This window comes from Acomys minous, assembly GCF_964271855.1.
Source record: "Acomys minous genome assembly, chromosome: 8".
NCBI lineage: Eukaryota > Metazoa > Chordata > Mammalia > Rodentia > Muridae > Acomys > Acomys minous.
In genome coordinates, this window is record NC_140489.1 from 3,640,417 (window position 1) to 3,654,262 (window position 13,846).

A 13,846-nucleotide genomic window follows, 5' to 3' on the forward strand; every position below is an offset into this window, starting at 1 on the left:
GCTGAGAACATTAATTTTGCATGTTCCTGTAGGAGACATTCTTTCCTCTTCTAATATGAATGCCCTCTGCCTAGTGTGGATGAGATCTCATACACTGATTATGCTGTGGTAAACATGAAAGTCCTTCGTGACTTCTATGGTAGAGATCATTCAAACCTATGTTGAACTTAAAATTCATTTTGAACTACCAGTGACTTCATAAAAGAACTTCCTTTGTCCTCCAGCTAGAAGACAAGACATGATCAGAAGGCAGCGAAATCTTCCCTTTCTTGCCTCTGAACTGAATGTGACTCTCCAACCTACTGGAGAGACATCTGTCCCGTGGTTGTCCGTCCTTGATTCAAGGAATTCCTATTCCATGATGTAGAAGTCATTTTCAAGTATTCACACAACTCATAGAGCAAAGCTCCCCACTGTGTGCAGTCACTATGGAAGTCAGTCTTGCTGTTGCACTGGAAGCTGGGAACAGTTCTGTCTTAATATCCAAATATACTACTCTTTAGCATAAACCCAAACTACACTAGAGATGCTTGATCCTCATATTCATTGATGCTCTATTGATATTAGGAAAAATTGGAAACAACCTAGAGGTCTTTCAATGGAAAAAATGGATAAGAAGTATGGTACTAAACTGAAAGTTCTAATATAAATGAAGAGTACCAGATTGAGACTTGTGTGTTTCCTGTGCTGGCTGCTTCTGTTTCTTTGAGTTCACATGACTTTTGCTCAGTAGACTTAGACAGCCTTGTTCTTCTGGTGTCCTCCAGACCTTAGGGCTTTTTCAACTACATTTTCTGTGGATTTCCCTGAGCTCTGAAGGGTGGGATTTGATGGATGCATCCCATTCAATGTTGTGCATTCCAAGGTCTGTCTTTCTGCATTATGTCTCCATTGGGTCTCACCACTTGTCAACAAAATTATTTTTATAGGACTCTGAGAGCATGAACAAATGGGTCTTTGATTCTTATGTCTTTTCTTGATTTGCCTTGTCCAACTTCATGGACAATGTGATAATTTTTGTTTTAGCTTATTATACTTATTGTTCTAAGTTTGTGTTTACGATTTATAAGACTGTCTTGTTCTAAGGAGACATAGAGAGGTAGTGGATACAGGAGGAGTAGAAGGGAGCAATTGGAAGTAGTAGAGGGAGGGGAACTGTAAATATGATATATTGTATGAGAAAAGAAAATCTATTTTTATTTCTTTGTTTTCTATTAAATAATTTATTAATCAATTTATAGCCTGATTTCCACCCTCTCCTAGTCCCACCCTCACTTCCTCACTCACTCAGCATGATCTTTTCTACTTCAGCCTCCTTGCCTGCAAATTTCATGATTGTTTTAATAGGTGAGTAGTATCTCATTGCGTAAATGTACAACAGTTTCTTTACCAATGGTTTGATTGAGGGACATTTAGATTGTTTCCATAGTCTAGCTATTACAAATAGAGCTGCTATGGACACAGTTGAGTAAATGTCCTGTTGTTTGGTATAGCATCTTTCAGTTATATGCCTAGGAGAGGTATAGCTGGATCTTGCAGTAGCACAATTCACAATGTTCTGAGAAGTGCCAGATTGATTTCTAAAGTGGTTGTACAATTTTGTAATCCTGCCAGCAATGGAGGAGTGTTCCCCTTTCTTCACAGCTTTGCCATCATATACAGTTACTTGTGTTTTGATCATAGCCATCCTGACAGATGTAAGATGGAATCTCTCAGTCATTTTTATTTTGATTTCTCTGATGACTAAGGATATTGGGCATTTCATTAAGTGCTTCTCAGCAATTAGAGATTCCTCTGTTGACAATTCTCAACTTAGCTCTGTACCCCATTTTTAATTAGATGACTTGATTTGATGGTGTTTAATTTCTTACTTTCTCTATATATTTTGGATATTAGCCTTCTGTCAGATGTAGCATTGGTAAAGATCTTTTCCTATTGTGTAGGCTGTCATTTTGTCCTATTGACAGTGTCCTTTGCTTTACAGAAGGTTTTCAATTTCATGAGGTCCATTTATTAATTGTTTATTTTAGTGTCTGAGCTGTTGTAGTTCTGTTCAGAAAGTTGTCTCCTGTGCCAATGAGTTCAAGCCTTTTCCCCCATTTTCTTGTCTAATAGATTTAGTGTATATGGTTTTACTTTTATGTTTTCATCCATTTTTGACTTCGCTTTTGTGCAGGGTGATTAACTTGTATCTATATGCATACTTTAAATGGAGATATCCTGTTTGACTAGCACCATTACATGAATATATGTTTATTCAACTATGTGACTTTTGTTATTTTGTCAAAATTCATTCATCTATAAATGTGTGGATTTATGTTCCAGCAGAAGATCTATTCTCTTGGTTTGGAAGATATACTCATTTTAGAAAGCATTACTACATAAGTATAATTACTGTAACTTGGTTAAAATATTATTATATCTTTTTATAGAACTCATTCATCACTTCACTGTATATACATACTTTTGGCCCAAATTCCCTTCCTTACCAGTCTCAGTAACATGCCCTATGTTCTCAAGCATTTACAGAACACTGATGCATCATCAGCTGTCACAGTCCATTGCATACATTGTGTTCTCCCTTTTTACATAAAATACTTGGTTTTGGATAGTGGGTGAATAACTACATGCGTGGAGGCCTGTAGTACTTGGTAATCTCAAAGACAAGAATTCAGTATGAAGATATTTTAGCTAAGAACACTAAATTTTCATGTTCCTGCAGCAGTTATTCACTCTGTGAAAATCTGATTGCCACGTGCTTCATATGGATGCAATCCTATGGGAAAGTGGGGGCATGAATCCCCTAGGCCAATTCTGTGCTCTAGATTTTGCAGATCTATGTTGAATTTAAAATGTTGTTCAAAATAGCAGTGAGTTTATAAGGAACACTCCAGTCTCCTACTCCTGAAAATCAGGGATTGAAAACAATTCAGGATAATCTTCCAGTCCTTGCCTCTGAATTGAATACTGCACAACTGTTACTAATATGCAGGTGGTCAAAGTCCATCACGTGTATGCTCTCTGGATGGCAGTTCAGTGTCGATTAAAAATGGGGTATAGTAGTAAATAAATAATTCTCAACTTAGGAATGTCTAATGTCTGAGAAGCACATAAAATGATGGTGAACATACTTAGCCATCAGGCTAACATAAATCAAGATCACGATGAGATTCCATCTAACACCTGTTGGAATGACTGAGTTAAAAAAAAATCTCAAGTGACAGCTCAAGCTGGCAAGGACATGGATCAAGGGAAACACTTTTCCATTTCTGTTGGGAGTATCAATTTGTACAACCACTGGGTGAATCAACTGGTGTTTGCTTTGAAAACTGGAATAGTTGTGTCTCACAAGCCAGCTTTACTACTCTTTGGCATATACCCAAAAGAAGTTACACCATATCACAAGGACACTTGCTCAGCATATTCATTGCCTCCCTTTTTGCCATAGTTGGAAAGAGGAAACAGCCTAGATGTTCAGTAGCAGCATTTAAAGAAATATAGATAAATGAAAGAGATCTAAATTGAATCTCAAAATAATGGGTAGGGAACGATTCAACCAGACATCTTCCCTAACCAAATGAAGCCTCTGTTTTAGGGAATGGGTTACATTAATCAAGTTATTGGTCAAAAGACACCATGCAAACTCCCAAACAGCCAGTCTATTGCTAAGGCTCTTGGTAACTGTCATCAAACTGATGGTAAGGCCCTTGTCTTAGTCTGACATTCATTGCTGTGAAGAGAACCTTGCTTTCAGCAACTCTTCCAAATGTATGGAACTATTTTCATTTTTGTATGTAGACATTCAGTTAGTCCAAGTACCATTTGCTGAGGATGCTTTTGCTCCCATTGTATGGTATTAGATTCTTTGTTAAAAGTCAAGTGTCCATTGGTGTGTGTGTGTGTGTGTGTTTATTTCTGGGCCTTTAATTTGATTCCATTGATTAAACAGTTTGTTTCTATGCCACTACCATGCAGTTTTTATTACTATTGCTCTGAGGTAAAAACCTGAAGTCAGGAATAGACTTGGCACTTTTTTTGGGAGGGATCTGTATATATGAAGTTGAAAATTGTTGTTTTAAATTAAAATCTGAAGATAATTTTGTTGGTATTTTGTCGGGAATTACAATGAATCTGCAGATTGCTGTTGGTAAGATGACCATTTTTTTTACATGTTAATCTTACTAATCCATGAACATGAGAGAACTTTCCATCTTCTGATTTTTTTCTTCAGTTTTCTTTCTTCAGTGAATTGAAATTCTTGTCATACAGGTCTTTCACTTTCCTGGTTAGAATAACACCAAGGTTCTTATATTATTTGTTTCTATTGTGAAAGGTGTTGTTTCTCTGTTTTTCTCATCCATTTGGGATTTTGGTATAGGAGGTCTACTGTATTTTTAGAGTTAACTTTGAATTCAGCCATGCCACTGAAGGTATGTAGCGGCTCTAGAAGATCTCTGGTAGAGTTTTTGCAGTCACTTATGTGTACAATCATTTGTGAATAGAGATCCTTTGATTTTTTTTCAAATTTGTTTTCCTTTGATTTATTTATTTGTCTTATTGCTGTAGATAGGATTTCAAGTACTACATTGGAGAGTTATGGTGAGAGTGGGATGCCTTGTCTTGTCCCTGATTTTAGTGGAATTGTCTTAAGTTTCTCACCATTTAATTTGATGTTGCTTATAAGCTTGTTGTATTTTGCAAGTATTATACTTAAATATGTACCTTGTATCTCTGGTCTATCTAGGTGTCTTGGATTTTGTGAAATGATTTTCTGCATGTATTCATTTGCAGGGACACACAAACACACACACACATGTGTCTTGTATGTTAGTCATGGCTATACTAACCCATTGGAGCTTTTAGTGGGTAATTCAGCCCCAGAGCTGTATTCCCTAAGCCTTAGCAAACATATCCAAGACTCTGAAAATCATTAATCATGACTTTCCATGAATAAGAGAATACTACGCTTGGGGGAGCTGGACCCAAAGAGAATAGAGTTGCCTGAGGACACAGTCAACATTTTATATTTAAAGATAAAGATAAATGGAAAAAGGAAAACACAACCCCAGCTAAGTCTTTCCACACAACCAAGTAGCCCACCTGTAATACAAATGCTGTATTAGCAAACAGAGTGGACCACAGTTCAAATTTTTCTCAATTCTAGTTCCTTCTCACATATGAATGTATTTTCTGTGGATGGGAGCTAATGTTTAAGGCCACATTTGTTCCTCTTCCAAGTGTTCTGAGTTTTCTGACACAAGTGCAGCTTCAGGAGGGGGCAATTGCCTTGTAGAGAGCTTGTAGCTCCTGTGTACCTCTAGTATTTAGTCTGGTAACTCACTACTTCATCAGTGGTCCGTTCTATAGCTAGGTGTAACCTCTCCTAAAGAAAGGACTGGGGTTCATGGAGACAATATTTGAGGCACAGCTCACCTTCCATTGTTGAAATATCTCCTCAAATCAAAAGGTACATTGCAAATGAGAGAAATAAGTTCCTGTGTGAGAAATTATACATGTTAGTTATTAGGACCAGCAGGGGGCACTGCACATCCACCAATTCTCTAATAAGTAAAGGAGCAGCTGAAGAAGAAACTAAGAAAATTACTCACTGAGTGTATTCCAGCAGCATTTGTGGATTTCATTGCCAACATCGCTATGTTCAGAGACCATGGCATTTCTTGCACATACCATTTTCATGCTACAACCCTGGAGAGGTATTTGTTAAATAACATCCATATTGTGATCAACAGCATCTAAGTCAGATTCATATGTTGACTAAATAGAATACCAGATTATGATATACTTACAAATAATTATTAGGGATATGAGAGATTTAGGATCCTAAGAAATATGGGAAAAAGTGTTCCAGAGTTTACAGCTGGGAGAAGAACTGCTCTTAGTCCTGTTGATCATTGGACTGTGATGGAGAGCATCATCCAAAGCTCTAAGTGTCTGAAAGAAACAACATTGTCAATGGACCTTCTCAGCATCACAAATCTGAATGACCCTGAGGAGATTCATGTTATCCTCGAACACTTGAAATGTGGTTCACATTATGGAACATGGATATGGTGACTGAATTCTCACTGGGATGGAAGAGCTCTATGTAAGTGTCTGAATAGAGTAGGATGGTCAATGCACCTTCTTATCATCAGAAATATGGTTGACACTGAGGAGCTTCAGGTGTCTTTTGAACACTTGATGTGAGGTTCACATAAGGGAACATGGGTATGGTGAATGGATTGTCAATGGGATGAAAGAGCTCTGTCTGCATGGTTCCAGGATGGAGCATGAATGAATTTCTTCAGATACCAGAACCTTACCATGCCACTGACTAACATAAAAAACTACCAGATCTATCTAAAAAATTCCATGTCTTCATCTAAGAAACATCCTTCCTCTTCAGTGCAAAATTAGTTTGTGGTTGTAAATACAGCACTGTCCACACAACCAACAGTGTCAAGTTACTATTCACTTTTCCACAGTCTCCTGGCACATTGGTTCTTAACTTGGTCTGAAGTTGGATCATCTCTATCTGGTGGTAGCAGCTACATCTAAGTGCATTCCTAGCAGCAGGGTTAAGAGGGAGCCAGCGACTGAAGATTTCATGGTATCCTCTCTAGTTGTGTCATGGCTAGGTTCAGGTGCTACAGTCAGGGTTTGGACTGGGGGGTCCTGGAGCTTCATAAAAGGTTAGCTGCAAAGATGTTGACTCAGGTATCTCCCCCATTTCCTCTATGTGGATGTTGGGTGAGTCAGAAGCCTGGACATGGGATTGAATTGATTGGATGGATATTCCAAGCACTGGCAGAACAAACTCTGTAGAGGAATTTCAGGACAGATCCACACTTGATGCACTCACAATGTCCAACACAGTCTACACTCTTATTATATATTTGTTCTTTTTTGGAAATATAGGATGATTCCATTCCTTAGCTGCTGTGAATAAAGCATGAGTAACATGCTGTGAATAAATATGGAAGTTCAGGTGTCTCTATGATAAGTTGTAGAGTCATTTGACTCTGTGCTTTGGAGGGATGTAGATGGGATACAGCATACTCTTTTTTTTTTTTTTTTTTTTTTACAACTTTACATCACATTTTATTTTTTTTTAAATTAATTTATTCATATTACATCTTGATTGTTAGCCCTTCCCCTGTTTCCTCCCATTCCTCCCTCCCTCCCACTTCCCCCCTTCTCCCCTCCCCTATGTCTGTGATTGAGGGAGACTTCTTCCCCCTATGTATGCTCTAAGATTATTGAGTCTCTTCTTGGTAACTTGCTATCCTTCTTCTGAGTGCCACCAGGCCTCCCCATCCAGGGGACATGGTCAGAAAAGGGGCACCAGAGTTCACGTGAGAATCAGATCTCACTCTCCACTCAACAGTGGAGAATATCGTGTTCGTCGGCTAGGTCTTGGTAGGGGTTCGAAGTTTACTGCCTATTTCACCTTGGCTGGTGCCTTAGTTTGAGGAGGACCCCAGGACCCAGATCTGCCTGTCATAAAGTTCTTCTTGTAGGTTTCCAGGACCCTGTGGGTCCTGTTATTTCCCCATTCTTCCATGCTACTCTCGCCTAAAGTCTCAATAGGATGTCCTCTCCTCTGACCCACTTTCTTGGTAAGTAAGGTTTTTCATGGGACGTATCCCTTGGACTAGTGTTTTGATATAAGTGAGTATATACCGTTTGTCTCTTTTTGCTTCTGGGTGAACTCACTCATTATGATAATTTCTAGGTCAATCCATTTGTCCACAAATTTCGGGAATTCCTCGTTTTTAATAGCTGAGTAATACTCCATAGTGTAAATGTACCATAGTTTCTTAGTCCATTCTTCTACTGAGGGACACTTAGGCTGTTTCCATGTTCTGGCTATTGTGTATAAAGCAGCTATGAACATGGTTGAGCATATGTCCCTGTTGTGTGTTCGAGCATTTTCTGGGTATATTCCAAGGAGTGGGATAGCTGGGTCTTGAGGAAGCCCTATTCCCATTTTTCTGAGAAAACGCCAGATAGCTTTCCAAAGTGGTTGTACTAGTTTGCATTCCCACCAGCAGTGAAGGAGTGTTCCTCTCTCTCCACATCCTCGCCAACATGTGGTGTCATTTGAGTTTTTGATCTTAGCCATTCTGATGGGTGTAAGATGGAATCTCAGTGTCGTTTTGATTTGCATTTCTCTGATGCCTAACGAGGATGAGCATTTCTTTAAGTGTTTCTCAGCCATTTGATATTCCTCTGTTGAGAATTCTCTGTTTAGTTCTAAGCCCCATTTTGCAATTGGGTTGTTTGGTTTTGTGGTGTTTAATTTCTTGAGTTCTTTATATATTTTGGATATTAAACCTTTGTCAGATGAAGGGTTGGTGAAGATCTTTTCCCAGTCAGTAGGCTGTCGCTTTGTTCTCTTGACAGTGTCTGCTGCCTTACAGAAGCTTCTCAGCCTCATAAGGTCCCATTTATTAATTGTTGATGTTAAGGTCTGGGCTGTGGGTGTACTGTTCAGGAAGTTGTTTCCTGCGCCTATGTGTCCCAGGCTCTTCCCCACTTTTTCCTCTAACTGAGTTAATGTCTCTGGTTTTAAGTTGAGGTCTTTAATCCACTTGGACTTGAGTTTTGTGCATGGTGACAAATAAGGGTCTAATTGCATTTTTCTACATGTAGACATCCAGTTAGACCAGCACCATTTGTTGAAGATGCTATCATTTTTCCATTGAATAGATTTGGCTTCTTTGTCAAAAATCAAGTGAGCAAATGTGTGTGGGTTCATCTCCGGGTCTTCAATTCGATTCCATTGATCCACCAGCCTATTACTTTGCCAGTACCATGCTGTTTTAATTACTGTTGCTCTGTAGTACAGCTTGAGATCAGGTATGGAGATTCCTCCGGAGGATCTTTTATTGTATAGGATTGTTTTTGCTATTCTGGGCTTTTTGTTTCTCCATATGAAGTTGAGAATTGTTCTTTCAATATCTTCAAAATATTTTGTAGGTATTTTGATAGGGATTGCATTGAATTTGTAAATTGCTTTTGGTAAGATGGCCATTTTTACTATGTTAATTCTCCCGATCCATGAACAAGGTAAATCCCTCCATCTTCTGATGTCATTTTCAATCTCTTTCTTCAAAGGTTTGAAGTTTTTTTCAAATAAGTCCTTCACTTGCTTGGTTAAAGTTATTCCTAGATATTTTATATTGTTTGTGGCTATCGTGAAGGGAGTAGTTTTCCTAATTTCTTCCTCTGCCTGTTTGTCATTTGTATACAGAAAGGCTACTGACTTTTTCGAGTTTATTTTGTATCCTGCCAATTTGCTGAAGGTGTTTATCAGCTGCAGGAGTTCTCTGGTGGAATTTTGGGGATCGCTTATGTACACTATCATATCATCTGCAAATAGGGATAATTTTACTTCTTCCTTTCCCATTTGGATCCCCATGATCTCCTTTTGATGTCTTATTGCTCTGGCTAGAACTTCAAGAACTATATTGAAGAGATATGGGGACAGAGGGCAGCCTTGTCTGGTTCCCGATTTTAGAGGGATTTCCTTGAGTATCTCTCCATTTAATTTAATGTTGGCTGTTGGTTTGCTGTAAATAGCCTTTATTATGTTTAGATAAGTGCCTTGTATTCCCGATCTCTCCAGAACTTTAAACATAAATGGGTGTTGGATTTTGTCAAATGCTTTTTCTGCATCAAGAGAGATGATCATGTGGTTTTTCTCTTTCAGTTTGTTTATATGATGGATTACATTGATGGATTTCCGTATGTTAAACCATCCCTGCATGCCTGGAATGAATCCTACCTGGTCATGGTGGATAATGTCTTTGATATGCTGTTGTAATCGCTTTGCGAGTATTTTGTTGAGTATTTTTGCATCAATGTTCATAAGAGAAATTGGTCTGAAATTCTCTTTTTTTGTTGGGTCTTTGTGAGGTTTAGGTATCAATGTAATTGTGGCCTCATAGAAGGAATTTGGTAATGTTCCGTCCGTTTCTATCTTTCGGAATAGCTTGACTAGTATCGGTATTAACTCCTCTTTGAAGGACTGGTAGAATTCTGCGCTGAAGCCATCTGGCCCTGGGCTTTTTTTGGTTGGAAGACTATCAATGGTTGCTTCTATTTCTATAGGCGAAATAGGGCTATTTAATTTGTTTATCTGGTCTTGGTTCAATTTTGGCAAATGGAATCGGTCGAGAAATTTGTCCATTTCCCTTAAATTTTCGAATTTTGTGGCATAAATGCCTTTAAAGTAGGTTCTTACGATTCTTTGTATTTCTTCAGTATCTGTTGTTATGTCTCCCTTTTCATTTCTGATTTTGTTAATTTGGATAGTGTTTCTCTGTCTTTTCGTTAGGTTGGCTAACGGTTTGTCTATCTTGTTAATTTTCTCAAAGAACCAGCTCTTGGTTTTGTTGATTCTTTGGATTGTTCTCTTTGTTTCTAATTTATTGATTTCAGCCCTGAGTTTGATTATTTCTAGGCGTCTACTCCTCTTGGGTGTTTCTGCTTCTTTTTTTTCGAGAGCTTCCAGATGTGTTGTTAAGTTGTTTATGTGGGATGATTCCATTTTCTTTTTAAAGGCACTTAGTGCTATGAATTTTCCTCTTAGCACTGCTTTCAGTGTGTCCCACAAATTTGAATATGTTGTTCCATCATTTTCATTGAGTTTCAGGAAGTCTTTAATTTCTTCCCTTATTTCTTCCATGACCCATGTGTCATTAAGTAGAAAGTTGTTTAGTTTCCACGTGTTAGTATGCTTTTTGTTATTTCTGTTGTTGTTGAAGTCCAGCCTTAGACCATGGTGATCTGATAAGATACAAGGTATTATTTCAATCTTCTTGTATCTGTTGAGGTTTGCTTCGTGACCAACTATGTGATCAATTTTAGAGAATGTTCCATGGGGTGCTGAGAAAAAGGTATACTCCTTTGCGTTTGGGTGGAAAGTTCTGTAGATATCTGTTAGATCCATTTGATTCATGACATTGGTTAATGAGGTTATTTCCTGGCTTAGTTTTTGAATCAAAGACCTATCCTTGAGTGAAAGTGGGGTATTGAAGTCACCCACTATTAATGTGTGGGTATCAATAAGTGGGGCAAGCTTTGTTAATAACTCTTTTACAAATGTGGGAGCCCTTGTATTTGGAGCATAGATGTTCAAAATCGTGATGTCTTCTTGGTTGACTTTACCTTTGATGAGTACGAAGTGTCCATCCTCATCCCTTTTGATTAATTTTGGTTGAAAGTCTATTTTATTAGATATTAGAATGGCTACCCCAGCTTGTTTCTTGTGACCATTTGCTTGGAATATTTTCCCCCAACCCTTTACTCTGAGGCAATGTCTGTCCTTGTGGTTGAGATGTGTTTCTTGAATGCAGAAGAATGTTGGGTCGTGTTTATGCAACCACTCCATTAGTCTGTGTCTTTTTATTGGAGAATTGAGACCATTGACATTGAGAGATATTAATGACCAGTGATTGGTAAGTCCCTTCATTTTTGGTATTTGTAAGAGTCAAGATTTTGTGAGGTTGTGATTTTGCAATGGTATAGTTACCCATTTCCTATGTAGTTTTGGTTGTAGACCAGTTGGGGTAGAGTTTTCCTTCTAGTAACTTCTGTAAAGTCGGATTTGTGGCTAGGTACTGTTTGAATTTGTTTTTGTCATGGAATATCTTGTTTTCACCATCAATGGTTATTGATAATTTTGCTGGATATAGTAGTCTTGCCTGGTATCTGTGTTCTCTTAGGGTTTGCAGAACCCCTGTCCAGGCCCTTCTGGCTTTCATGGTCTCGCTGAGAAGTCAGGAGTAATTCTGATAGGTTTGCCTTCATACGTTACTCGGCCTTTTTCTCTTGCCGCTTTTAATATTTTTTCCTTGTTCTGTATATTTTGCGTTGTTATTATTATGTGACGGGAAGATTTTCTTTTCAAGTCTATTCTGTTTGGTGTTCTGTAGGCCTCTTGTATGCTCGTATGCATCTCCTTCTTCAAATTGGGGAAATTTTCTTCTATTATTCGATTAAAGATATTTTCTGGACTGTGGAGTCGGTTGCCTTCTCTTTCCTCTATCCCTATTATTCTCAAGTTTCGTCTTTTCATGTTATCTTTTATTTCATGAATGCTTTGTGTCAGGAGCTTTTCAGATTTAGCATTTTCCTGGATGGTTGATTCCAGTTCTGCGATTGTATCTTCAAGTCCCGATATTCGTTCTTCCATCTCTTGCAATCTGTTAGATAATGCCACCTCTGAGATCTTTGTTTTCTTCTTTGATGCCTCTTGATCACGTTTTTCTTCTGTGTGTTCCTGTATCATAGCTTCCATTTTTATCTTCATGTCTTGGACTGTTTTAATGATTTCCTTCATCTGGTTATTTATATTTTTCTGAAATTCTTCAAATGCCTCTTTATATGATTCTTTTAACTCTTCAGCCCTCTTGTTTGCCTCCTCCTGCAATTGTTTACAGATTTTAATTGATTCTTCCTTTATCATTGTCTTTACTAGGGCTTTGAGGTCCTTTTCTTGACTATCCATTGCTGTTAGGTTCTCCAGGTTGTTTTCATTGGGAATGCTGGGATCTGGAGATGCCAAACTGTTTTGGTTTTTGTTAGCATTCTTTCGTTGTCCTCTTGTCATTTTGATGTCTCTGATGTTGGAAGATATTTTGTAGTGACCTTCGCTGGTTGAGAGTGGTTAATTGATGACTGATTATAGGTCAGGTGCTCTTGCCTGTGGGGATCAAGGAGTATTTCCGTGGAACAGGTAGTTGATCTGGTTTCCCTTCTGGTGATTTTCCTCTGCACCGTGGGCTCCCGGCTGAGTCATCCAAAGTAGATTTCTCTTTGGATTTTACTGCTGTGATTCAGATCAGCAGTTTTGGGACCTAGATTAAGGTCCACACACAGACGTTCTGGTTGTGTAGGTTGATCTCTGCTGCCTGTCCTTCCTGTGGCTTTGTAGTCAAGATCCCAGGTAAATCAGATCTTCTGGAGGTGTAGCTGTCTTTTAGGTCTGTCTCTATACCCTGTAGAGGTGTTCACCTTCTCCCAGAACTCTATGCCTGGAGGGACCAAGGTCGCTCCTGGTCCGCAATTAGATACTGCAAGCAAGACCCACGTTTTTTCTCTTGATATTGTGAGATTGCCTGCCTTGTTTGGGCCAAGAGCCCCTGATAAGCTCTCTATTCCAGGGAGTGGAGGACCAGTGCCTTGTGACTGGGTGGGTAGGCACAATAGCAGGAAAGCTGTGCAGAGCTCTGGAGAAAGCCCGCGGGTTGGAACCAGATCTTCCCGCCGAGCTCTGATGCTCCACTAATGCTCTGGGTCAGCAATTAGACACTGCAAACACGACCCACCCAAGTCTCGACTCCCGATAATGTGAGAGTGCCTGCCTTGGTCGGGCCAAGGGCCCCGGATAGGCTCTCTAGTTCAGGGAGTGCAGGGCCAGTGCCTTGTTACTGGCTGGGTAGGCACAATCGCGGTGCAGAGGTCTGGAGGAAACCCGCGGGTCGGAACCAGGTCTTCCCGCCGGGCTCTGATGCTCCACTAATGCTCTGGGTCAGCAATTAGACACTGCAAACACGACCCACCCAAGTCTCGACTCCCGATAATGTGAGAGTGCCTGCCTTGGTCGGGCCAAGGGCCCCGGATAGGCTCTCTAGTTCAGGGAGTGCAGGGCCAGTGCCTTGTTACTGGCTGGGTAGGCACAATCGCGGTGCAGAGGTCTGGAGGAAACCCGCGGGTTGGAACCAGGTCTTCCCGCCGGGCTCTGATGCTCCACTAATGCTCTGGGTCAGCAATTAGACACTGCAAACACGACCCACCCAAGTCTCGACTCCCGATAATGTGAGAGTGCCTGCCTTGG